Below are 24,008 nucleotides of genomic sequence, written 5' to 3'. Positions count from 1 at the left end.
TAAAGTATAGATAGAAAATGGCTCCAAGTTACAAAAAGAGGGTTAGCAGAGATTCAGTTTAAAATATAACAACCTCTTTAGAGATACAACAGAGCACAATAGTAAGGGCACAGTTGGAGTCTAAGAAATAGTCTAAAATATAATCCAGATGGAAAACATTTTATTTATTTCTGCATCATTGTCTTCATAAGGCCATTCTTCACAACTCTTTTGACTTAGCCTACTCATGAAATCTTAATTTTCTTTTCTTTTTTCCTTTTTCTTTTTTTTTTTTGGAGTGGGAGATTTCCTTTGTACTCAGCTCCTCAAAATTCAAGTATTTGAGAATTATTGATCAGAACTTTTCTCTTTATTATTAATTCTAAGGTGGAGTAGTCATTTCCACTCAAATTGCCCATTTCCATCATAGCATCTAGTTCTTCTTCTTGTGAAAATAATATCCAAAATAGAAAGAATTAAGACAAATAAAAATATGAATTTCTTTTTGTTTGATGGACTATCCTAGCAGATGTCTATATATTTGGTATACCCAAAATTACTAAGTGAAAGCTTCAAGCCATGCTTGTGTTCTTTTTCTGTTCTTTTTCTTTTGTTTGTGCTGTGGATTTTCACCCAAATGATTGTTATCATGCCTTACCCTACTCTATATCCTCTGGTAAATATAGCTTCTTAGTAGGTAATTCTGTTATTCATTCTGAACAATGTATGCCCTCCAAGAATCATATTCTTGTCATAGATTCCATCAAACTTTGTCTCAGGGGTAAGTTCAAATTTGACTTCTTATATTACTATCTCTAGTCAATTTAGATTATTTCTCATACTTTTAATATTTACATATAGAAACTAGAAGCACTGATTTTATTGCTAATTCCTTTCTCAGAGATTTATTTTTGTCACTCAAATTTTTATAGGTACTTCTCTTGCCCTGCTTCTTAAATATAGCTACCATATGATACTTATCTATCTTAACTATATAACTAGATATCATATATCCACATACATATGTGGATTTTCCCTTTTCTTTTCCAAGTTAAAAATATTTTTATTTCATTTGATTGATTTTGCTGTATTTCAAATAATGCTATAAAATAGTATTTATTAAAATTACATGGCACTGGATGAAATCCAGTGAAGCATATAAGATTCTTGCAATGAGGAGGAATGGAGATATATAATCTAATTTTTCATTAAATAATAATATTTTATTAATCCATACATGTTTCATTTATAAATAAAATATATTCAGGAAAATGGTACTGTTATTTGGTAAAAAATAAGGAAAATTCAAAATCTCACATTGGATAACATATTAAATTCCAAATGAATATATGATATGCAGAAAGAAAGATTGATAGCATAGAGAACGAACCTTTAATTTCCTTGGAATGGTTAATTTTTAGAGAACTCTCTTTACCAAAACTTATAGACTTAGAGAGTCATCTAGATCAATATGAAAGTAAAATATTGGTCCAGAATCATACAATCATTATGTATCAGAAAAAAGGCCTGCAATTCAGGTTTTCTAGGGTTTAAGACTAGCCTTCCATCACTGATTCATAGTGTTTCTCAAGATCAATAATTGCCATAAAAATCTATATTACCTCGAGTCAGTCTTTTACAAAGGGATATAAATTGTTAATCAGTTTTGATTTAGAGAAAATCTCTAAGAATAAAAGATGAAACAAATTTAAGTTTAAATATATACAAAAGACTATTTCACTACAAAAGAAAACAATGTATTCAGGAGGAAAAAAGCTGAAACATAGTGTGGGAAAAGGATATTTGTACTATAAATTTCTGATAAGAGTATCATTCAAAATGCATAAAGAATTGAAATAACTTCTGAGTTAAATACATTTTAAAATGGATAATTGGTCAAAGATCGGAATAAGTAGTTTCTGAAAAAACAAGATATAATGTTAGTGATCATTTCAAAATATCAAAATCTCTAACATGATGAAAAATGGATATTAAAATAATTCTGACACTCTTATAGACACTATTAAATTGCCATAGATAATTAAAGATAACACAATTCAGTGCCAGGGAGGTTATGATAAAGCAGACATGATGTTACACTATTGGTTGAGTTATGACTTAGTCTAACATTTTTCATGATTACAAAGGCAATGAATGTTGTAATAAGGCATGTAACTTTTGACCCAGTGGTTTTCCTCCAGTAACTAAGTGTCAAAGAGGAGGGGAAAAAATTAAAGACTCCTATGTAAAAAAGGGTACCCAAAATAGCAAGAAAAAACAAAAATTTGAAATAAATTTTGTGTCCATTAATTAGGAGATGGAGAAAAGCATATCTATCATGTTGAAAAATTGCTAAATTTGGTGTCACCTCAGTTCAAATTTTAGCTGTCACTTATCTTGTGATATTGGGCCTTATAATCTGGGCCTCAGTTTTTTCATCCATAAAATGGAAACTTTGAATCCTATGACCTACAAGTTCCTTTACAAATCTAGATGTATGATCTTACAAACTGATAAAATAATTGAAAGATTTTTGTAACACAAGAATAGGTGAATATGAAGACTTTAAAGAAGTATGAAAAAATTTATGTTGAGTGAAAGAGTTAAGAAAATAGAACCAAGTGGTCAACAAACACACTGATAATACCCACAACAATAACAAAGTAAAACTATTTATACAATGAAAGACCTTGAAAAGATACTCTCTGACAAAGTATGGAAAACAAGTTCTTCTGGAAAATAGGAAATTAGCACATATTGTAGGCATATGTGCAATTATTTAGGGATTGTTGTTTTTTCTCTTTTGTCCAATTTTTTTTATTTTGCTTTATATGCACTTGTTTTGTCTGTGGAAGAATAAAATCTAGGAGTTAAATTTGTGATTTCTGGGAACTTATATATGAGGAAAATGCCTATATAGGTCAATGTAGGTCAGCAGCATCTCTTCACTGTAAAGCCTTAGAAAGTGCCTAATAAAATGAGAAATTACATAACAAGGATCACACAACCTAAATGCATCAGAGTTAGGACTTTTCACCTAATCTTCCAGGCTTCAAGACCAACTTACTACCCAAAGAAGAACAATAATATTTATATTTTAATAGGTCAAAAAGTTCATAATAGTTTGGAAGTGATAGGTTGTCAATAATATAATTATAATTATAACATTTAACAATTTGGTTCAAAAGTTCATTTAGACAAATAAAGGATGATGGAAAAGAGGATTAGCCACAATTAATGCACAAAAGATTTGAGAGTCTTAATTAACCATGATGTAAATTAATACCTATTATAAAATCCCTAAAGCTATAATTTAGGGATTTAGCAGTACATATATAGTGTCATAATCAAGGAAAATGATGCACTTTGCATTGATTGGAACATAAATAATAACTATGATCTGTTATAGCATTGCATTTAAGGTGGACTATGAGAGAATTTATATACATTGAGAATCAAGATCTGGAAATAATGTCAAAAAGGGTCGTTGAAGGAGAAGGTTGATGTTTAGCCTAGAGAAGAAAAGACTTAGCTGAGACACAATTACTTTGAAAGACTGCTGTAGTTTTGGATTTATTTTGTCTTGTTCAAGAAGAGAAAACTTAATCTAAAGAGAATGTTTTATCTTGACCTAAAACTTTGTAAGAAGTAGAGCTGAGAAACAATAGAATAGATTGTTTTGTGAAGCGATGAATTTGGTGACAGAATCTTGTATTAGTCTCTAAATTCAAATTGGAGACCTCCAAGTCATTTTTAATCCTATGATTTCTCAATTCTGTACAAAAACTCCTTCTCTGCATTTTTAAAGTATTTATATTCTTGAAATGATCGCCAGAGCTAAAAAGGACTTAGAAAAAAATTAGTCGTATTCTTTGCTTTACAAATCAGGAAACTGAGTCCAGAAAGTTGAAATCACTAACCTATGGTCAAATAGTACCTATTTTCTACTTCCTAGTATTTAACTTTTTCAATACCTTCCTTCTACCTGAGGTATACTATGAAATTTAGAGATATTAAATTCATTACATCACAATGGAAATGAATGAAGTATCAACTCTATAGGAAGAAAAGAATTAGGTACTTGATGAAAAAATGTTTTGATGCAGCATGATCTTCACCATCATAGAATTCACAATCTTCAAAAGAAATATACAAATTATTATAGGACAAGATATAATATGATGTAATAATGTATAAATATATTTTATTGAAAGTTTCACATTGGATAACAGTAAATAAGAATTGATTTTAGTCACCCAATGTGAAGTGACAATAAGAAGGAAGATGATATGGAAGACATAAGGAATAAAATTTGAAATGAAATTAAATGAGGAAGTATAGTGTATATTCAGTGGTCACAAAGTTTGCATGGAACATAAGCATATGGAAAGGTGTAATAACAATAAGGTTGAGAAGGTAGCACTCTACAAGACTGTGGAAAGAAGAAAAAACCATCAAGAAAGACACTAGACTTATGCTTGAGATGGAAAGGACTGTGTTGATAGAAAATGGAGAGAAGACTAGACTACACAACTCATTAATTGTTTTATTTTTCCTTTCATGGGGGAGTATGGTAGGATGAGAGGAATTCATGCCAAGAATTATCCCCCCTCCAAAAAAAAGGAGCATCTAGGTGATTCAGTGAATTGAGGAGCAAGGGCTAGAGTTGGGAGTTCCTGGGTTTAAACCTGGACTTAGATACTTCCTAAATGTGACCCTGGGAAATTTACTTAACTCCAGTTGCCTAACCCTTATTGTTCTTCAACCTTAGGACTAATCTTTAGTAAGAATTCTAAGACAGAAAGTAAAGTATTAAATAAAATTACCAAACAAAATGACGAACTGGGAATTTTAAAACAAAATAAAATAATAAAAACACTAATCTGACCTGAATAAATTTAAATAACTAAATTTCATTCTAAAGCACTTGAATAATTCCAGAGAAAGAACTGATGAATAGAAATAAACAACACAGTTTTAAATACACATATGCCTTTTGGTCAAGTGATATCTTCTCAAATGAGAGAGGAAGGGAAGTAGTTACTTGGACAGTTTAATTAATTAATTTGAAAAAAATTAATTAATTTTTAAAAATAAAGTAAAATACTGGAAAAATTGGTTGGTATATTGTCAATATTCATTTAAAGACTGGATAAAATTGTACAATTATCATGAGTCTGAACTTGGACAATGTCTCAGTTTTCAGAAAACTAGAGATTCAACCCATAGTTCAATAAGTATGACTTTTTTCTAGAAATGTGTCATTTCAATTCTGCTAACAGTTTAATTTGGGCTAAATAAAACCAGAAGTTGCCAGTAAATATATTAACTCTAGCTGTTGTTATTGTTTACATATCTATTATCCTGGATGATCTTTTATGAACTTAAGTTGTACACCTTTTTTAAAACTTCTGTGTTTAAGCGGGCAGCTGGGTAGCTTAGTGGATTGAGAGCCAGACCTAGAGACGGGAGGTCCTAGGTTCAAATATGGCCTCAGACACTTCCCAGCTGTGTGACCCTGGGCAAGTCTCTTAACCCTCATTGCCTGAAAAACAAAACAAAACCAAAAAAATCTTCTGTGTTTAAGTTAAAGTATAAGTTTCATAAAGGCAGGGTCCTTTTATTATTTAGCCTCATAGATTCCAAGCACCAAGCACAATGCCTAATAATTGTTGATTTCCAGAATTTTTAAATCAAATATAAATATTAGGACATAGAGTAAGCTTTGCTCTTGTCAAAAAACAATAAAACTTTTCAATTTGCATAGGTACTCCTTAGAGGAAATCACAAGGTTTCATAAAGAGAAGTAGTAATTACTAAATTTAAACTAAGATCTGAAATGTAAATGCTAGTTTTTAGTTTTGTTTGTTTTGTGTTTTTCTCTTTGGAAATAGATGTATCAGGGACAAGCTAGATGACTCAGTGGATAGAGGTCCAGGACCAGAGATGAGACGTCCTGGGCTCAAATCTGACCTGAGACACTTCCTAGCTGTGTGAACCTGGGCAATTTGGTTAACTCCAAGTTGCCTAGAACTTTTCCACTTCTGCCTTAGAACCAATACTTAGTCAGGATTCTAAGTCAGAAGGCAAGAGTTTAAAAGAAAAGAAAGAAAATAGATGTATCATCATGAACTATATTTTGCTACTAACAGTAATACAATGATCCAGGACAGTTCTGAGGCACTTATGAAAAAGAAGTCTATCCACATCTAGAGAAAGAACTGTGGGAATAGAAATGTAGATGAAAACTTGATTTATCACTTGTTTGTTTGGGTATATGTTCGGCGTTTTGGTTCTATAAGATTATTTGCTTACAAAAATGAATTATATGGAAATATGTTTTGTGTGATCATGCATGTACAATCCAGATTGAATTGCTTGCCAGCTCCATGATGGGGGAGGGAAGAAAAGAGGGAGACAATATGGATAATATGACTTTTGAAAACTCATGTGGAATTTTGTTATTGAAATAAAAATTTATTAAAGTTTAAAAAATAAGTTCACTTTGTCTTAGAACTTGCTCTAACTATGAAATGCAAGGCCCAGTTCCTTTTATTATTTTTAAAGCATACATAAACCTATGTATTTCAATTGTGAAATTATTGGAGTTGTTAGACCATATCGACTGACTTTAAAGCTTTACGTTGCAAGGACAATTTAGCTTCAGTGAAATTGCTCACTGCTTCAAAGTACCTAATTAGAAATTAAAATACCTAGGTGTCTTTTTTTTTCTTCCAGCTCAATTTCAGCATATTTTATTCTAAACTATATTTCTCTGTTAAATAGCATTACCGAGCAATTGTAGAACCCATGGTCATTCATTGCTCATTCATTACCAGTTTTCATTTATAGTTGAAATGAATATTTTCCTCAATTATATTTTTTAATCATTCCCAATCATCCTTTCTTTTTTCTCTCTCTCTAAGAGAATATTAAGCCTTGAGAAAATTCCTGCAGAGTAATAAAACCTTTAGATTATTATACATAGACTGCTTCATCATTATTGCTTTAGGCACATTTTCTTTTTCTCTTTTCCTTTTTTGATTACCAAGGACATTGATTTATGGCCAATGGAATGGCCAGATTGCATTTCTGAGATTTAAAATTCTGTTATCTCCTTCATATCATTGGTCTAGCACTAGAGTGTCTTACCCTGTCCTTTATCTTTTAAAAGTGTTTGTCCCTTGGAATTGAAAGAGATATACAATAGCTAGTATAGCAAGAATATTAGCTAAATGTTTGTCTGAGATAAATGGATCATTTAAATGGCATTAATGACTTCAGAAGTCACCAAAGTGAATAAGAAACACTCATAGGTATGTCCCTTCATTTTTTAACTTTATTTTAATTTCATTAGTTATCTGATGACTCAATTTACCCTAGAATCTTATTCCTTTTTAATATTTGTGAGTGATTTTTCCTGCCTTTGGTACAATTAGGCGGTACAACTAGAGAAAAAAAATTGAAGATCCTTTTTAAGACAACTATGTAATCAGCAGTAGTTATCTAATTCATTGCACAAGTCATATTATTTCTCAGGCCTCAAGTCCCTCCTTAGAAGAATTGTCCCTTCTAGATCTGATATTCTGATTCAAAAGGATTTCTTCTAAATCCATAATAAAAATGATAACATTCTATGAAGCATGAATGTGACATTAGAAGTAGTTTACATATTTATTTCAGGGAACTCTTTATTTTGCAGAATTATTACTTGCCTATATGCTCCTTATCTCTATTGAATCTGATGGGGAAAGGAGAGGAATGTTGGTGTTCATGACTATGAATTTGGAATTTGTGCAGTCTCCTTCATAGGAAGAAAGTGAGCCTTTACATTGCAACACACTAGTAATAAATCCTTAAGGAATGTGAAGCAAAGGAAGGTAAGTGGACCAAACTTGGTCTCATAAGATTTCTATAAACTCCTTGTATTATGTTTTCACAAGGAGTGTGATATCCACAAACAAACATAAGACAACTTTGGAGTTTTATGAATAAACTTCTGAGATAACCAATATCGAGAGTGATGTGAAACAATATAAAAACCCTGAATCCCAAAGAATTTCTGCATTAGAAGGTACTAAGAGGCCACTCAGTCCAATCTCTTCATTTTAGAGATGAGAAAACTGTGGCGCAGGGAAGCAAAGTGAATTCCTGACTACTCAGTTTCAGAGTTGGGTTTTGAACCACCTTTTTCTGGCTATAAATCCAGCATTGTTTTGATTCTTCCCACTGCAGAAATAGTTAAGTTCTGCAGTAGAAAGAACACTAAGCCTGGAGTCAGGACTCAAATCCAGCCTCACACAATTAGAAGCATTATGACCTTGGGCAAGTCACTTAACTTTTATCTGCCTCTGTTTCTTCAAGTATAAAATGAAGATGATGATAATAGCACTGATTTTCTAGAATTGTTGTGAGAATACAATTTATAAAAGCTTATGCCCTTCCCTTTTAGCCCACTCTATTGCACCATTTTGCCTGTGATGATATTTGATACCATCTAGTGGCTCTGAGTAAATACAAATTATATATATATTAACAATATTGTATATCATTTGTGTGTCTCTGTGTGTAAATCATTGGAGTTGAAAAAGACCTCCTAGGTCAAATAGTCTAAACTTTTCCATTTACAAATGATGAATTTGAAGCCTTGAGAATTTAATTGACTTGTCACATGAATAGTAAATGGAAGATTCTAGAATCAAACCAAAAATGTTGACTCTAAATCTAATGGTTTTCGCAGTGAACAACTTGTATAATGGTGTCCTCTGTCCCTCTAGCAACCCCATGGGTCTCCACATGCGAGAAAAGAAATGTAGTAAGTTTTCCTTAGGTATTGCCTAAAGGAGAAAGGAGTTGTTTTTTATTTACTCAGATTTAACAAAAATACATATGTTATTCATAGCAAGATTAAAGTTTCTGGAATCTCAAATCATCAGGAAGAATAACAAACTGATATCTAGTCCTCTGATTCCCTGAGGAGAAAGACTTTGCATTTTTACCCATCTAAATATCATCCGCTGTTTCTTGAACAGATTTAAAGAGGAAAATGGAAAAAGCAAGCTTGTTTCTTTCAAGGCAGGTGTATTGTTTTGTTTTATTTTTTGATGGAGCTTCGATAAACTGATTCATTGATACAGCTTTACAAATCATTTTTTCCTCCAGAAATAAACTACATTTTGTGAGATGAAACAGGAGAATGAATGTCAACTATTAAGGAAACATAAAGAACTACCTTCTTTCAGAGAATGTTGAAAATGGTCTCAACTGTGAAATGTTGGGAATTGTTTTTAGTCAAAGTATTTATTGAATCAACTTATGAAATGAAGGTTTTTTTTAATTCCTTGTTTTGGAGGATTAGACAAGCTTTGTGGATTTTATTGAAATGATGAATGAAAGGGAAAAAACTAACAATTAGAATTTTAGAAAAAAATGATATAGGTTGCCTATGAAAGTAGTTAATTTCTTCCCTAAACGACTATTTGGAGGATGTCTGATTTTCCATTGAGAACTAATAGTGAAGATTCTTGCTCTGATAAAGGTTGAACATCTTGTCCCTTGGGGCTCTTTTAAATCTAAGATTTTGAAATTCTATGAGTCATAATTCTCCTGTTTTGTGAAATGTTCAGTTGTAGTCAGAGATGATACATGGTTATCATGACCCTTCATTTTCTTTACAGGATAGAGAGTGAGCTGTGATAAAGAGTTGCTACCAAAAAAACTATGGGTTGGTCCAACGAAAGAGATTAGGTCCCTTTACTGCACAGGGCAGCCAATCAAACAGACCCATTTGTAGGTTCATGTATGTACAGAGAAAAATCCAAACTGGTATCCTTCACAACTTCAGTCCCTGCATACTGATGACACTAACTTTCTTCATTGCTGTAAAAACACTGAATGTATAATACCTGCCAGCCATGAAACTGAAAGCAGCTCTAGATGTATGATGATTTGTAAAATATCTCCAGATTTTAAATAAAACAGAATTTTCCAAGTGACTGACTACTGGACACAGTATATAGTGCCCAGTGGTAAGTAGGAGAAATAGTGCCAGGCAAAATGAGTTCTTAAGAAATATATTTTTATTTGAATTGAATTAAATTGAATGGGACTATTACTCTAAAAGCTGTCTTTTCTTTGTTCTTTCTCCACCTCCTTGGCCTTCTAACTCCAGGGAAATTTGCACCCTAAGTATTCAAAAACACAGTGATAAATTTAGAAGAGAGCTCAAGGATTATCCAGTTGAACCTCTTCATGCTAAAAATAAAAAGTAAACCCATGATGCTATTTGTCCTAAATCACACTAGTACTAAGTAGCAGAATTGGAATTTAAATCCAGGGCCTATCCCTCCTAATTTGGTGCTCTTTTTACTGTGCTACATAATAGCTAATGGTACTTTAGGAATGCAATTCTAATTCATTTTTGTTTTGGGGGAAGTGGACATTAACTCTTAAAGTGTCTCAAATTCCCTGAGGGCAGTCAGCTACTATCAGACTGCAAAAATTTTTCTCCAGAATGGTCCACAGCCACAATTAAATCATACAGTAGGAGATTTCTAGAAAAAATTTTACCCATTTCATGAGATGATTCATGACAATATAATCATCATCATCATCATCATCATCATCATCATCATTATTTTTACTTTTTTATTTTTATTTTTTACTTTTAGTGGAGCTTTTAACTAGTCAAAGCATTTTGAAAATATTTCCGAGATGCTATGGCTTGGGTCTCAGTCTCTCTTCCTTTGCACTGTTAATAAACCACTCTGGCTGGTTTTTCAGTGTATTCTGTTATTGCTCTAATGTGGGAGGGTGAAGTGGTCACAAGTATAAAAAGCTCTTTTACATTAAATTACACCAAATAAATTTCTCTGCTCAGAAGATGATAGCTGCTGATTTCTTCCATTTAGCTGCAGAAGATTCTGACATTAAATGAAGCTACCACAGAGTAATCTAACTTTGAAGATTGCAATGATGATAATGGCCTTCTAGTGAACTAAATTAATGTTTACAGCTTTTACTGTCTGCTTTTATTGTTGTTGTTTCTGCTATTGCTACTGCTGCTGCTGACACTGTTCTTTGTCGTTTTCTTAGTAGCATTGCCTTTTGAAAACTGTTCTAGGTTTTGCTATTGAAAAAGTAAGAATCGAATGGTATATGTGAGAATGCAAGAAGGCAACTCAGTATTACACGTATACATATCACCCATAGTGATGTTAATCAGACTAGGTCCACTAAATATTCTACTTTTGTTTGAAGTTCTTCCATTAAGTAGGCCCGAAGGCATCAGAACATGAAGGATAAATATGATGGAGTCTTTAATCCCTTGCCAGAGTTAACTCATATCCATCTAAACAGCATTTAGATCAAGGATTTTAAACCTGTTTTGTGTCATAGACCCCTTTGGCAGTTTGGTGAAGTCAACTGGCCCCTTCTCAGAATAATGTTCTTCATTGCATAAAATAAAACATATGCCATTACAAGGAAAATCAATTATATTGAAATAGTTATCAAAATATTAAATAAAAACAAATTCACTTTCCCCAGGCTAAAAATAATTCAATTTCTTGGTCATACAGTAAGCATTAAAACATCTTGGAGCTACTGTATCAGTCAAGAGGCAATTTATCTAAATCTAGAGCAAGGTTTTACATCAACACCAGCTACCTCTTGTGATCAGACTGGCTCAAACCAGCTCATTGGTTTCCTGACCACCCAGCAATAGACACAGGTCATTGGATCTCCCTTTAGGACATCCAAGAATGCACAGAGAAGACACAAATTCTTTGCACTCAAAAGGGAATGGAGAGATCCTAAAAGAGACTTAACAACTCATGGAATCGGACAGTGTTGTTTGGTAATTCAACCATGAAACTGAGGAACTTCCTGGATTACATGGTCCTATGAAAGTTTCATCTGTGTTACATTTTTTTTCACTGAAAAATGACTTGCCTCACAAAGACAGAGTGAACTACTCAGACTAATTTCCAAGTATAAGTATATGGCAACAATTGATCCTCACTGATCCCTGGCTTATAAGGAAAGAAACACCATCTATCACATTTACATAAGTATGGGTATTTTTGGATCTCACTTAGGTGACCATCTTCCATGTGAAGGAGAGGCCAATTAAAGATGTCTCTAGCAAGAATCCTGCTAGTGGTGAAAGAAGAGAGACATCTTCCAGCCCCATGATTATCACACTTAGGAAAAAAATAATAAAATGGGGAGATAGTAAAATGTAAAATGGTATGAGTGATCTATTTTCATTTTTTATTCTCTTTTTCTTTATAGAGATAGACAATGGAGGTATTCCTTAAAGTCCTGGGTCAATAACCTCCTCTTCCCATGTAACCCAGAAGATTTCAGTCAGCTTTTGTATTAGCTGTAGACCCTTTGCTTTGTAAATCTTTTCTGGAATGGAATTAACACCAGATGCTTTGTTACATGATAGGGACCTAAATTGGAAATTAGACTAGAGAGATATTGACTTCAACCTGAAATATATGGTCATTTGCTTCAGCATTGATTGATGATGATCAGTTGAGAACACTATGGAAATGTCCAGCTCATCTTTCCAGCATCATGTCTTTATCACTGATCTTGTTCCATTAGCTTTGAGTAGTTGAGATACACCATAGGTCTTTGGGTCATAAATAGCCTTCAGAGCTTCATAGAAACCATTTGCATTTTTATTCTCAACATATAACTGAATTTTATCTGCCTTCTTACCGAGCCAAGCGTACTGCATCTCTCTAAACTGCATTTGTTCTTTGCTTTTATTGCATTTAAATGTCACTTTTTTTTTTGACAAGAAAGAGCTATTTTGTTGGTAAACTCTGAAGAGTTCTTGTTTTTCATTTAGTAGCTTCTGAATTTCTCCAACAATTTTCATCAAACCAATCCTAATATTCGTGAATTTTCTGGCCTAGATGAATATATAAATAGTATGGTACACCAAATCTCAGAAGCTGCCCACTCCTTTTTTGCTCTACTTTTGCCAACTCTTCGTACTTTCCCTTCAAGTTGGCAACAACCTCTTCACACACTGAAAGGCATGTTAATCAGTGGACATTAAGTCTTCTGAAATGATCTTACCTTGGCACAACCCCTTTTGTTGAATGTGAATATTTAGCCTGAAGAGGATAATCTATGATTTGTCTAGCACTCTGTGCCACACATCACTTTCATCACTGACACATCCTTTCTGTCTCATCTCCTTGCAGTGACATAGTCTATTAAATGTGGAGGTCTAAGAAAATTGTGCCACTCTCCTCTCCTGATTAAAGACATGATTTTTCTGACTTTTAATTATTCTGTTTTTTTTCGAACTTAACAATTGTAATGAAATACTATTGTACTTTAAGAGATGATAATCAGGATAATCACAAAAATATATGGAAAGACACATGAAATGATTCAAAGAAAAGAGCAGAATCAGGAAAGCATTGTATACCATGACAACAATAATATAGGATGATCAACAATAAATGATAACTATTATCAGCAATGCTAGAATTCAAGACAATTCCAAGGGACTTGTGATGAAAAAAAAGTATCCACTGCCATAGAAGGAACTGATGGAGTCTAAATGTAGATTGAAGCACCATTCTTCAATTTATTTCCTTCATGCATTTATTTTTAGTATAAGCAACATATATCTTCTTTCACCTGATGAACATGGAAATATGTGTTACATGATAACATGTACATATTACTTGTTGTCCTGGGTAGGGGCAGGGGTGGGAGCAAGGGAGAGAACATGGATCACAAAATCTGAAAATTTCAATTAAAATTGAATCTACATGCAATCTGGAAAAAAATTAAAATGAGAGAAAAAGTGCCAATCACATGGTCGTGAGCCTATTCATTCTTTTTGGAAGATATACAAAATCATTGATTAGATTAGATTTGATTGCAAGACCTACATCAGCATCATGACATTCCTCATCACAACAACCACTGCAGAAAAATATGTCTCCAAACCTGGCCTTCATTTGCCAGCCTTGTTTGGCTCAGTGTTGTTATTTGGATGCAATATCTACTGGGTTCTCTGGCAACCAGAGCTCTTCTTCTTTCAAGTCTACAAGATTTCATATTTTTGATAAGTATGCACACATTCCAGGTACCAAATGGGAATGTAATCATCTTCACAAAAGTTTTTGTACCTTTTTTTGTTTTGACCACAAAGTAGGATACCTCTCTGTCACAATAAGCAAGCTATGGTTTGGTGAAGCCAGCAATTTTTTGAGATTTTCTAGCCCCTTCTTTTAAAATAAATTCCAGCTTACATGTCAATACAATTTTTTATTCATCATTTTCTGACATTTTATAATCCTTCCCATATCTCCCCACTACAAGATGATAGGTAAATATCATATAGATTATACAAATGTTATCACACAATAGATATTTCTGTATTTATCATATTGTGAAAGAAGACATAAATAGCTTACACTAGAGAAAATTTCATCAAGGAAACAAGTAAAGAATAATATGCTTCAATTTGCATTTAGGCTCCATCAGTTTTTTCTATGGTTGTGTATAGTCTTTTTACATCATGAGTACTTTGGAGCTGTTGTAGAATTTTTAATTGCTGATAACAATTGTCATTCCTAGATGATTATTGTACTTTTTATTGTTGTTACTATGTACCAGGTTGCCCTGATTCTGCTCACTTCACTCATATTATTCCACTCATTTTATATTATTTCATATGTCTTTCCATATTTTTAGATATTTTTATTATTTTCTTCATCATTTCTTATGTAGCAATCATATAGCCTCTTCTTGGCACCAGGAGGTGAATAGTGTAATCCTTAAAAAAAAGGATGCTCAGACACACAGCGGGCTGCCAAATCTCACTACAGCTTCTAGTGAGATGATGCTATGCCTTGGGTTGCCTGTGTGCAGGGTTGTTACTACCATTCCCTGAATATCCACTCCTGCTACTTCATCGCTTGCTGGTTGCCATAGAACTTTCGAGTTAGGAAAAAATAATAAAATAATGAGATAGTAAAATGTAAAATGGCATGGGTGATCTATTTTGGTTCATTCATAAACTGGCTTTAAGTGAAGCAGAATTGTTCAAAGTTGTCATTTTAACTCTCTGAAAGACAAGAGCCATCCATGTCCTTTGGAAAGGCAAAAATCAAGAACGGTGATGGGTCTGAATGCAGTCGATGATCTTTCTTCAATGTCTAAACAACTCACAGCTACTGCTTCTGCCACCATCATAACTACTGAAACAAATTTTTCTCATCTATCCTTTCCTCCAAGGGAAATCTTCACATGCTTGAGGTAGACACTCCCTTAACTCAGTGATGGGTATGAGGTCTGTCCACTACTTTCAATCTTATTTATCCCATCTTCTGAGACAGTTTCCTGAGGTTTGGCTGCTGTGTGGGCTACAGCTTCTTGATGGACTAAGATTTTTCTTTCATAGAAAAGTCTAGCTTGTCCTCACAGCTATCAACCAGGGATTGCAGCTACTGCAGAAAAGGAACTAGCCAACCTCACCAACTATTGAGTGACTATTCTACATAGTGCTAGTAAATCAAGCTAGCTGAGGCAGCAAGGGACTCCAAAGAAGAGACAGAAGGCAAAATGTGTTATGAAATTCAGAATTCTACTAGTGTTCACTATCTCCCCTCAGATCCTGATGGAGACAGTATTGGACTCTAAACCTAGGAGACACGTGTCAATCCAAAATAAAAGACTAAAAGGCTTTAGTAGTTTGGTGTCGAGGAAAGAACATTGAATTTGTCACTTCACATGTTTGGATCTCAGTTACCTCATCTATGATATAGGGAAATCAGACAAAAAAGACTCATAAGACTCTTTCTTTCCTTAAATCTAAGATTCCATGAATCTGCTAAACACCGCCTACTTCATATAACTGTGTGTGTGTGTTTAATCAGTAAAACTTGAATTTTCCACAAATAAGCTTTAAATTATTGCCACTTGACTTGAAGGCTGTATGATATAAGAACAATACCAGGAGAGAAACATTATCATTCTATGCAAGGCTAAAAACTGAGAATTTTAGAATGGTTTAAACTTTAAAGAATCAAATATATTAAGCACTATGTGTGAAGAAGTGAGTGAGGTGAATGTGTTGTTATTTGAGAGCACAATGGCCATGTGCTAGATTCAAGAAAACTGGATCTAGAGCTGGCTTTGCAGCTAACTTTTTGTGTAATTTTGAGCAAGTCACTTTTGTTCTCTTTTTCTCTGTTTTGTCATCTATAAAATTGGGAAGTTGAAGCAGATAATATCTAAGGCCCCTGACAGGTCTACAGTCCTATGATTAATTTTAAAACTAGTCTTCCAGTGTGTAAAATCTATTAAATTAAGCCTACAGGCCAATAAAAATATCTTTTATTTGATCCATACAAAATAAAATCTTCATTTCTGGGGCAGATTATAAAAAGGACCATAGGAAGTAGCAACATAAATCAATGTGAATGGAAATGATTTAATTCTTCCAGTTTTTCATTAGAACTCTCTATTGGACTTCAAAAAAAATCTAATGAGTTTTCATTTAACTTTGGTTAATGCATTATCCAAACACATATGTAATTCTTGAATACACACAATTGAGAAAACAATTTCTTTTCACCTGAATTTTCAGTTAATTTACAATAAAATATGTGACCATATCTTGTCTCTGTCAAACCTAAGATCCATTTTTAAATTCATATATTTCCTTCAAACTTGGCCAAAATTAATATAGCCACTAAGAATTAGTCAAACTATTTGGACCCTATTTTTAGCTCTAATACAACTCTCAGTACAATGTGTGTGTGTGTGTGTGTGTGTGTGTGTGTGTGTCTGTGAGTGTGTCTGACAACAGAAATTCATCAAGGAGATGTGGTGGGGAGAGCTAACCAAGTTCACTAAAGCTTAAAAATTCACAGAAGCTTCTAGCTCAGTGAACATAATAAATGGAACTATACTTTTATTTTTACTTAGATGCTCCTTTGACTTGCCTTGTTTCCATGATTGCTAACTTCCTTTGACCCTTGAATTCTTGATTCTGAATCCTTGAATCTAATTCCTTAGATCTTCAATAAGTAAGCATTCAATCAATAAGCATTGATTAAGAACCCACTTGTGTCAGGACTTGTGCTAAGCACGGAAGTTATGAAAAGCAAAAGATAGTCCCTGTCCTCAAGGAATTTACAATTTAATAAGGGAGAAAACATTCAAACACATATATACAGAGTTCTCTGTCTCTGTCTGTCTGTCTGTCTGTCTGTCTCTCTCTCTTCTCTCCTCTTTCTCTCTCTACCCCTCTCCCCCCTTCTCTCAATCTCTCTCACTTTTTCTCTCTCTCAGTCTCTCTCCTTCTCTCTCTATCCTTCTCTTTCTCTCTCTCCTTTTTCTTTCTCTCATATGTACATACACACACACACACATATATATATATATATATGATAGTTATGCTGTCTTTCAGTCAACAACTTCATTTCCTATGATCATATCATAGATCTGGAGTTAGATTTTCAGAGGCCATTGAGTTCTACTTGCTAATATTACAAACAAGGAAACTATCCCATAGAGCAGTGATTCCCAAACTTTTTTGGCCTACCGCCCCCTTTCCAGAAAAAAATATTACTTAGCGCCCCCTGTCACATGCTATCACCACCCCTTTACAATTATTCACTGCCCCCAAATGCACCTGTGACCATCAATGCCTCCCTGGATCACTGCAGCACCCACCAGGGGGCGGTGGCGCCCACTTTGGGAATCACTACCATAGAGGGTAAGCAAAATGGTAACAAAAAGGTAGTAAGTGGTAGAATAGAGCCTCACACTCAGATCTTGTGATTCCATTTTGATTCCATTTAATTTTTATGATAAACTTTACCTTTGACCTTTAAGGACTCTTTTTTGGTAACTGGTGTAGATTTCTTCATTTTACTGTTTGGGTCAACCTGGATTTTCTGAATTCAAAGTCAACTGCTCAGTTATTGACCTATCTTCAATGAGATCATAAACCCAAATGCCCAGTCCTATCATTTTTCTAATTTGCTGCCTTTTAGTTCTGAATTCATCCCACACTATCATCTGATTCTTCCAGAAATTACCCTGGAAAGGTCCCAACTGTTCCATACAAACTACAAGTTCTCTGGACCTCATCTCTAATAAGGCCAAGTGTCAAAGAAGCATCTGGTATTATAAGGGATCCTAACTGACCTTCCTTGCATAAGATTCATTGTGTGATCTGATGGCAGTGCACTTAGAGAGTTCATTTTAAAAGCAGCAGCCTTGGCCGATCACAAATAAAACAAACAAAAAGTTGTATTGTGAAATACACCAGTTCAAAAGGTAACCGTGATTGTGCCCAGACTATTAAGAGACTAATACAAGGAGTGATGACCTTGAGGAGTCCATTGGTGATGAGGTCATAAAATGTGACAAAAAGAGATTACAGTTTTTATTGTTCCATTGATTTCACCTTTTTCCCTTTTCGATATGAAGTTGGCTAAAGGATTTTTTTTTATTATTGTTACTTACTGAGGTTGGACACAAGGAGAATTACTGGGAACAAGGAGAATTAAAGTATGTTAGATGGTGTCATCACAGGTAAGCAAGTGAGTTTAAATAAAGTAAGAGCTAAACTGGAACTTGAATTTTGAAATGTGACTGAAACTTTGTGTGTGTCTGTGTGTTTATGCCAAAAATAATAACAGTGCTTTTTCTTAAATGGAATATAAACATTAACAGCAGATGGGCTTTCAGGGAACAAAGATCCTATTTTCAGGGAATTGTCTTCTAGTGTATAAAGAAAGGAGAAAGATAAATATAGAATGTTATTAGTACCATATAAGAAGCACTCCAGATTTTAAAGAAAAGTTTGCAATTATGCTGTATCTGTTGAAACTTTTCTGTTTTATTTTATTTTATTTTTTTACATGTGTTGGACCCAGCTTTAGGCTTCTTATATTTCATCTTGAGATGAACAAGCAAATAAATCTCACTCTGGGCTTAATTTAGCTTAAATTGTTCTTCCAAGTCTATTTCTGCTTTCAAAACTTCAGCAGTAGCTTTTACAATACAAACACAATAGAAGGCCATAATTGGTGAGTGAACTCTAAATTTCTATCCCAAATGGTTATATCCCAGACAACAGAAAATCAAGCCAAACCAAGGAAACAAACATTTATTAAGCATTTACTATGTGCCAGGTAGGCACTGTGTGAAACACTGAAAGTATAAAAACAGGTGGATACAATTGTTGATCCTCAAGAAATGAGGGAGACAAGATAAAAAGGACTAGGGTATTGCAAACTTTATGGAGAACAGGTGACTGATGAGATGTAGCATGTAAACAGTGGTATAGATGACCATGTGTATTCTCAAAATGATACCACTAAGGGAACAATTAATTATACAACCTTTACCTTGAGAAAGTTCTTGATCTTCAGTTTTCATATTTAAAAACATGATTGATTTTATTTTGATAATCTCTAGGCTGTTTTTCTTGGCAGCCCATAAAGCCAATGTAGAAAAATAAATAAATAAAAATAAAAAAAATGACTTTACAGGTAAGAGAAAATTGTACAACAAAACAACCAAAAACTAAAAGAAAATCAAAGCAATTCTGAGGGGAAAAACACCTATCAGCCTGTCTTTTGGCTTTGGCTTAGGATATAAGTAAAAAAAAGTAAAGAATAACCTAGGAAACAAACTTCAAAAGCAAATAAACACAGAAGATAGGCAAAAATACAAACTAGTGTGAAGTTAACTCAGTTTTAAAGGAACAGTTTGTCCATAGAGCCAGGTATATTATCTTCAGAACAAGATTGAGAATAAATGTGGTAAATCAAATACACTTTTCTATTGTATATACAAATAAAACAAAAAACCAATTTCAATAAAAGTCTAAATGAGAAATAATGAATTCCTCTGGTCATTAAGATAGCTTTGAAAATCATTTTGATTCTTTTTCTTGTTCTGGTTTGGTTTTAGTCTTTCCTAAAAAAATTGCTGTTGAAGAGAGATAGCAAATTTATTCTGTTCTCTTTTTTCCTCTCACAAATTAAATATTTAAAATTTGTTTATAAAGAGATATAACTAGAAATTTGTGTGCCTAGGAAAAATTTCCTTGAGCAGGGGATAGATATAGGAAGAAGGAAATTATTTGGATATACAGGAATGATTTGGAATTCTCCTTTACCAGCTTATATTTGAATTGACCAGGTACTCAAAAAAACCCCACAATTTCACATGTTTTGTGACATTGATTTCAATGTGAAGGTGGGAATAAGCAAAACATATGGAGAAACATAAGAAATTATGAATCAGAAATAGACAATGAGAAAGTCCTTATGTTTCTATATCATGAATGTTTTCTTCAAAGAAAGGATCAGAGGGTCTTACCCGTTTATTATTTTTACATCATACAAAATAAATTGCTTGCCATTTTTAGTATTTTGTTTTCTTGTCTTTATTCAAACAGTTAATGAACCTATGATGTTCTTTTCCTTCTTGACTTGCTGAATTCCTACTTATCTTTTAAAAACCAACTAAAATACTACTGACTTCTTAAAGCCTATTCTGAGTCCTTCTTGTTATTCATGACATTTTCCTCCTTAGAACACACACAAACTTTTCCTTTTTCATGTCCTATGAATTATTTTCTGCTAATATTTTTGTTAGTAATATTTTCCAATTAGAGAAACTTTATAGGATCAAGAACCATATTTAAGGTATTCAATTAAATTAAATGGACATGCATAGTGTTTTGAATATAATTGATACTTAGAATTTAGTTATTAAATTTTACTTGTGACCCATTTCTTCAGGTTAATAGATATTTATTAAGTATCCTTTGTTTTCAAAAGGTTATAGATGGTTCTAGGGATATCAAGAGAAAAATGGAGAAGTCCATATTATTTGGCAGGGCATTTTACAAAGGAATTTAAAATGGACAAAGGTAATGAAATATAGGATATTTGTGAAGAGAACAATTCTAAAAATTTGACAGGTGCAAGTTCAGGCTTTAAATAAGATCCAAAATTTCCTCCAAACATTGAAGAAAAGAAATCTGAGGTGATAAAATAAGGAAAGAATACATCCTAAATAAAAGGAAGCTTAAGAAAATGTAGAAATAGGAGATGAAATATTAACTTCAGAGAACAGTTGTTAGTCTAGTTTAGCTGAAGCACAGAAGAGGCAATAATTAATATGTAGAAAAGGTAAGGGGAAGTCAAATTTTGAGGATCTGAAATGCCCAAATGAAGATTGTATTATTCCTACTTGTATTAGAGAGCCACTAAATGCTTTAGATGAGTGGAACAATATGCTCATACATATAGGCAACCATGTTTAAGACTCAGAGTAGAAAGTTTGGAGTCAGTTAAGTATATTAAGAGGCTAGTCATTGGTTAAGGTGAGAGATGATGTCTTTGAGAATGAAGGTGAAGCAAAGGAAGTGGGGATGTGAGAGATGCTGTGGAAGTAAGATTGACAACAGTACATGAAATTATTTAATATGGAATAAGAAAGAAAGAAAGTCAAAGACAGCATAGAGGTTGGCATCCTCAATACTTGTGAATGACTAGAAAAATCGGAAAGTTTGAAAAAAAGGATACATTTTTGGGGAAAGAAATTATTTTGTTTTAAACATTGAACTTGACTCTTTGTATTTCTTCTGTCCTTTGAACATTAATTTTAATGAATAGATAATTTAATATATTTCAAATTTCATTGTGAAATGCATTTTTCTCTCCTAATTTCTTCTCAATCCATATTCAACTTAAGGGAAGTAAAAAAGAATTGCTACAAAAATTAACTTAGAATTCTCAAATCTGAAAAAGATAAAATTAAAAGAATTATCATGTCAAATATACCAGCACCTATATGCACATATGCCTATACATATGAAAAGTAGAGAGTTTATTTTTCTCTTAGTTCACAATTTCCAAATGTCCACAACTCCCTTCACTGTGATTTAGTTAAGTGTACAATCTTATCACATTGGGAAGTGTCTTCCATTATTTTCAAATTCTTATTTTTTTCATTCTTTTTAAAATTTATTTAAACCCTTACCTTCTGTGTATTGGCTCCTTAGTGGAAGAGTGGTAAAGGTGGACAATGGGGGTCAAGTGACTTGCCCAGGGTCACATAGCTGGGAAGTGTCTGAGGCTGGATTTGAACCTAGGACCTCTCGTCTCTGGGCCTGACTCTCAATCCACTGAGCTGCCCAGATGCCCCCAAATTCTTATTTCTCATCAAGCAAATAATATCAAATGTATTTGTCTCTATAAGAAGTATTCCCAACTATGAAATTTCATTGTAAGTTCCTTGAGACAAGGCCTATTCAGATTTTTTTTTTGTCTCTTAATATCCATCACTTTGCACGATTTCATATGTGGTACATATAACCAAATTTAATAAATTCTTGAAATAAATTGTTAAATGAAACAACTATTTTTGGTAAGGTTATTAAATTAAATTTCTAAAACTAAGATATTAATTTGAAAAATCAAGATATAGATTGATATATATATATGATATAATATATGTGGCAAAATCAAATAAATAATGGGTAATTTATAAAATGTTGGAAATCAAACTGTGGCCTACTGGGGATTATAATACAACTTTATTTTATCACTGAAGAAACTGAAGTCTGAGGAAGTTCAGTAATTTGCTCATGTCACAAAAGTATGTAGTGTCAATTGATGCTAGAAATTAGGTGATCTTTTTTTTTAACTTTGATCAACAAATATTTACTAAGCTTTTATTCTATATAATTTCACTCAATTCATACACTGGCAAGGTTATGCTTAAGAGTCTAGAAACTGGGCATAAGTAATATGCTAAACAAGAATTACTAGAAAAACAGGCTCATTTTCTAAGAGGGAGAAAAACTAAAAACCAAACTGCCAATATTAACTGGATTATAGAGAAAGCAAAGGAATTCCAGAAAAAAAATACTCCAGATTCATTGACTACACTAAGCTTTTGACTATGTATATAACAACAAAATGTGGCAAATCCTCTGAAATAAGAAGACCTTATCATCTTACTTATCTTCTTAGGAGTCTATACGCAGGTCAAGAAACAGCAGTTAGAACTGAACATGAAATAACTTATTGTTATAAGACTGGGAAAGGACTATGACAAGGCTGCATCTTGTCACCTCATTTATTTAATTTATATACAGAATACAATAATGCAAAATCCTAGGCTGAATGAATCAAAAGCCAAAATAAAATGACAGCAATCTCTGATATGCAGACAATACCACTCTGATTACAGAAAGTGATTATTGAAGAAGGTAAAAGAAGAGAGTATAAAAACAGGCTTGAAACTTATATTTAAAAAAAAAAACAACAAAAAAATAAGAACTTGACATATGGCCCCATAAATTCCTGACAAATAGAAGGAGAAGAAATTGAAGCAGTATTAAGTTTTATAGTCCTGGGCTCAAAGATAACTGCAGCAATGAAATTAAAAGATATGCTCCTTGGAAGGAAAGTTAAGGAAAATCTGAATAGCATGCTAAAAAAAAACAGAGACATCACCTTGCAGTTAAAGCTAAGGTTTTTCCAGTGGCAACATATGGCTAGGAGATTTGGATTATAAGAAAGCTGAATGACATATACAATCTACACTTTCAAACTCTGAAACTGGGAGAGTTCCTTGTACAGCAAAGAGACAACACCAAGTCACTATTTAAATATATTCAGACTATTCACTGGAAGGTCAAATACTGAAGCCAAAACTTATATGAGAAGACAGGATTCATTGGAAAACACCCTAATATTGTAAAAAAAATTGAATGCAAAAGGAGAAAAAGAAAGCAGAGGTTGTGATGGGTAGATAACATCATTAAAACAATGACCATCAACTTGGATAGACTTATTGAGAGAGGGGAGGATAGAACAACCTGGTGTGGCACAAACAGTTCATATCTTCATGAAGAGTTGAACACAAATAAATGACTGAACAACAAACAAAATATGCAAGTCACTGTGGGTTTTTTTCTCAAAGCCCTGTGCTTTAAGAATATT

The sequence above is a fragment of the Gracilinanus agilis genome, chromosome 1 (genome assembly GCF_016433145.1).
Source record: "Gracilinanus agilis isolate LMUSP501 chromosome 1, AgileGrace, whole genome shotgun sequence".
Taxonomy (NCBI): domain Eukaryota; kingdom Metazoa; phylum Chordata; class Mammalia; order Didelphimorphia; family Didelphidae; genus Gracilinanus; species Gracilinanus agilis.
Note: the sequence above shows the minus strand (reverse complement) of the source record.